Source organism: Mastomys coucha, unplaced genomic scaffold, assembly GCF_008632895.1.
Source record: "Mastomys coucha isolate ucsf_1 unplaced genomic scaffold, UCSF_Mcou_1 pScaffold13, whole genome shotgun sequence".
NCBI classification, from domain to species: domain Eukaryota; kingdom Metazoa; phylum Chordata; class Mammalia; order Rodentia; family Muridae; genus Mastomys; species Mastomys coucha.
Window position 1 is genome coordinate 14,094,173 of NW_022196895.1, and position 4,606 is coordinate 14,098,778.

General features: G+C 37.9%; 1 long non-coding RNA gene across 1 annotated transcript in view; it reads left to right on the plus strand.

Annotated features, from left to right (window-relative positions):
* The first annotated feature begins 1,606 nt into the window (after nt 1-1,606).
* Nucleotides 1,607-4,606, plus strand: part of LOC116087545 — a 4,736-nt gene continuing 1,736 nt past the window's right edge. The window contains exon 1 of the long non-coding RNA XR_004117468.1: nt 1,607-1,723. This is a non-coding gene — a long non-coding RNA (uncharacterized LOC116087545). The remainder of the gene's footprint in view (nt 1,724-4,606) is intronic.

The window sequence follows — 4,606 nt, forward strand, 5'->3', positions numbered from 1 at the left end:
TCTCTCTCTCTCTCTCTCTCTCTCTCTCTCCTCTCTCTCACTTACTCTTCCTCTCTGCCTTTTTCTGTCTCTACTCCCTCAACACCCCTCCCCATTCCCTGAATAAACTCCATTCTATAATTTCCTGTAGCTGGTAGCTTAGGGGGAAGGAATGCCTCAGCATGGGACCACAGAGGCACCTCCTTACCCCACACGATATCTTGCTTCCACCAAATGTATTCCTTCTTCTTTTTCTTTTAATAAAACACAACAATTGGCACAGCTAGCACACATCAGAAGATAAATGGCCAAAGTGATTAAAATGGCCACAGTAGAAGCGTTCAAAGTTCACACTGTTGTCTATGAGTTCACTTCTAACCATGAGAGTTGATCAAGATTAGTTTTTGTATTCAACTCAAAGCTCTGTGACATCCTGAGGAACACTCAAGATGAGGGCACCATCCCAAAGTAACATCTATCATCTCATGGACATCTGCTGCTTATGAAGGATCCTCTTAATATACCTATCTGAAATCTGGATATGGTACTGAAGATCAAGTATTTGACTGAATCACAAACTAGGTTCTGTGATATAACATGAATAGGAGAAATATTCTTCTCCTGGGAGAACACACTAATTGGACACCCAATATCCAATTGTCAGCCCTGAAATACAAAATGCATGTGTGTGTGTGTGCGTTTGTGTGTGTGTGTGTGTGTGTGTGTGTGTGTGTGTGTGTATAAGTGTAATGTTAGACTGAGCAGGTTGCACATACATATTTAGGAATGCATATATATAACATGTATATGGTTTAAATGTTGTAATATATATATATATGTATATATATACATATATATATATATGAGCTTGAAATAGAGCAAAGGGATATAAAAAGAAGCTTTGGAGGTAGAATATGAGGGAAGAAATGATCTAATTATATTATAATCTTAACAATAAAATAAGTAAGTAATCAGGAGTAGAGGGAGAAGAAACAGGGGTGCCAGGTCATTTTTGACTAAATAGTGAGCTCGAGGTTGGCCTATGGCAGGAGCCACTGTATGAAACAAAAAGAATAACAGTATAGATGTAGTAGTAAGAACAAGGGGTGAAACCACACAGGAACAGAAGTGAAAGAAGTAAAATAAATAAATAAATAAATAAATCAAGCAAGCAAGCAAGCAAGCAAGCTAAATCAGAGGGCAGTCACTGAGGAACAAAGCTAAGAGAACTAGAGGTCTCCCATTATTAAATAAAAGACTGCAATAACCTGTGTAGGCTCTGAAATATTTGTGTTGTTATTATTTTCTAATGGTATGCTCTAAACTAAACAGTTGACTCTACCTTTATGTCTCACATGTGTCTTTAACATTCTGCAGTCTTGCACAAGATATTTGGCAATTATGAGATAGTGGGAAAAATTACTTCAGATCAATTACTGTGGAGAATGTTGGTATCAGGACCTCTGAAACCCATGACATAACATAGGTGGAACCCTTCACCTGTTGCCAAGGCAACAACCATCATATCCCCATAATCCACTTGGCTCACCTCCCACATTTACCTGTAATTATGTCATCATCCATATATAAAGAAATGCCCCCCGATCTCTTTCTCTTTCTTCCTCCCCTTCTCTTTCTGCTGCCACCTTGCCCCCTCTCTGTCAATAAACCTCATGTGGAACTGCTTGGCCTGGGGTTGTCCTTCTGAAGCTGAGTGACTGTCAAGATCATAACAGCGAGAATGGTAATTTCTATCTTAAAGTGTATTTTCCCATTAAGAATGAATGTTCTCTATAAAAAGCCCTTCAACACAAGCTATTCTCCAGTTCTAGGATGTTAAACATTGCCCAACACCTGGGAAAACTAACTTTTTTTGCCTCAAAGTTGAGGAAATACCCTAGGATTTTACATACAGTTTCATGAATCCCCAAGCCATACATTTGAGCAGGGAGTGACACCACAGTAGTGAATTGACTCACCTGGTGGTGGAAACTAGATAAGGAAGCCATTGCTGGGTAGCTGTTGGATGGAGGCTAGAGAAATTGTAACGGTACAGATACATCTTTTTCTGTTGACTCTGTTTCCATTGCCTGTATCTCTTACATATTCATATACAAGCAAATTTTATTTTTATTTAAGCTTTGGTCAGATTCTGTCTTCTCTATACATCAGTACCAATTCACAAACCTTAGAAAGATAGTATAATTTTCAGTAATCCGTACTGTATTTTTAAAAATCAAACTCAGCTGTTAAGGCCTCCCTTGGCTATTCGATTTACCAGATAGATAACTATGTCTTGACATGTGGTTGCATAGAAGTCTTAAACATCATTTTGGCCACACGGGATCTTGTCTCTGGTTGGCAAGTGCACTAGGAATGACTGCAGTATCAAATCATTTTGACTGAAAGAAAGTACAGAGCAAATAAAAGATACTATAGGTACTCGTTTGACTATTGACACCTTAAACATTAATATTATCAACTTAGAACTGAGGCATCAGACATGAACCTGTCATTTCTTTCCATCCTTGTTTACAGTCAATTAAGAAATATCTTCAGTTTCTTGATAAAAATAATAACTAAGATGCCCTGTAGGTAGAAGCTAGGAAAAGTGGTGTCACATCTGACTGACAAGTTCATTCAGTAAGAAATCGGTTGACTTTCAAAGATTACAAAAAGGGCATTTCACACACAGTGCCAAAAATAATAAAGTTGCTGAGCCAAGTGAGAGTTATAAAAGAACTTGTGCATATTAGAGCTCAGCTTGGAAAAATATAAAACAGATTAAACTTTTTCTCCCTCCCTCCCTTCTGCTTTCCCTCTCCCCCTCCATCCTTCCCTTTCTCCCTTCCTTTTTCCCTCCATCTAAACAAATATCAGGGCCCAACACAACACCTGGCCCTGCTTCATCAAATTATCCTCCTTATATCGCCTTTCTTGTAACAAGCATGCACTCTTACTGCTCTCAGTAGTTTCTGGCTTACCCTTGTCATCCGGTTTTGATTGTTCTACACCGATCTGTTAAACTGGCACCATTTCCATACAGTTTCCCTTGTTTCCCTACAAAGGAAGGGGACAGATGATTGGTGTTTGTCTAGAATATTATGACTAGAGTGTAGGATGTGTCTCCCATCAGTCAGGGTGCTGCAGAAAAAGTCCATTTTCTGTCTTCCTGCATATGAAGAGGAAGCTTTGCCATTTACAGGGTTTAATATGTTTCCTGTAGTGGAGGAAATGCTTGTTTGAAGTTCCGCAGCTAAACACCTTGATGTTCACAGGGACGAGACAAACTATTTGATGAAAGAAATATTCAGAAAAGACTGCTAAGGGAGGAAGGCAGCCTATTTATTTACATGAACATCAAAGCACCTCCTGTGAATTGAAACTACTTTTTATTCCCTTAGTGACTTGTGAAGAGTAATCTGCAGGGCTGGCAGAGAAAAGCAGTGTCTTTATTGGCTTTCTTTTGCTTTTATTTATTTATTTTTTAAAAAATCTCACATACTAAAATGGTATCCTGACAGATATTTTTTAGGAAATAGTTTAAACATTCTATTTTGTAATTGCTAAATTCTGATTAAACAGATAAAAAAACATTAATATTTTGTTTCTTATTTAAGGAATAACCAGCTATTTGACTTCTGTTATCAGAACGAAAGCCACACTTAACAAATAACTGCTAGCCTTGATTAAAGGCTGTCATAATGAAAGCCAGTGGAGTATTGTACAGATGCCAGGATAATTTAGGACAACAAACAGAATCCCTCCAAGTACCCAAGACCAAAATGATCTGCTGCCTAATGCAATACTCTTCTCTTCTTACAAAAAAGTATGTTTCTGTAAATGAAAACTTGAGAATGATGCTTCAAGTGAGGGAGAACCACACATTCTTAAATCATTAGCTTTCCCCTTCTTTCATGTAATGTACCTCCTTTCTTTCCTACCAAGGTTGGCTGAGCTTTCAAGAATAGGGAGGGAGGTAAAAAGGCAATCAACTTCAAAACTCATTTTGGCAGAGCACAGCAAACTGCATCCAATTAAAACATTAAACAGTATGCTAATAATTATGTTTCCTATAGTGCCTTTTCATCAAGGATTTCAAAGTCAAATTTACAATTCCTTAATTATGCTTTAGACATTTATAATTCTGACTGCTGGCAAGCCTTTCTACTATTGCACTGGACTCACACTTATATTTCCAACCAAATTTGATAAAGTACAATCATTTTGTCTTCCAAATGTGTTGGCTGTTGGCCCTTAGTGATCTTTGGTTTTTGGTCAGCAAACAGAGTTGATAGATTCTGAGTACTTTGTAAGCAGAAGCTGGCCAATTCTAAAATGTTAAAATTTTGAATTATAGGCTTTTAAGAATGAATGAATTTTCATGACTTAAAGGTGTGGATGCTTATCATGAAGTGCAATAAAATTCTGCTAACATAAGCAAAAGGTGATTAGCAAGGAGCATTTAGTGCTTCTACAACTCTTATAAGCAGCTATATTTCCAAATGCAAGACACATTTAGGGCACAACTTTAACTGCAACAGCTTCGGGCAGGCTGACACAGGGCACTGTGCATTCTCAACAGACCTGTCTAGGTGGCTTAGAAGACCACCACCACCACCGCCAC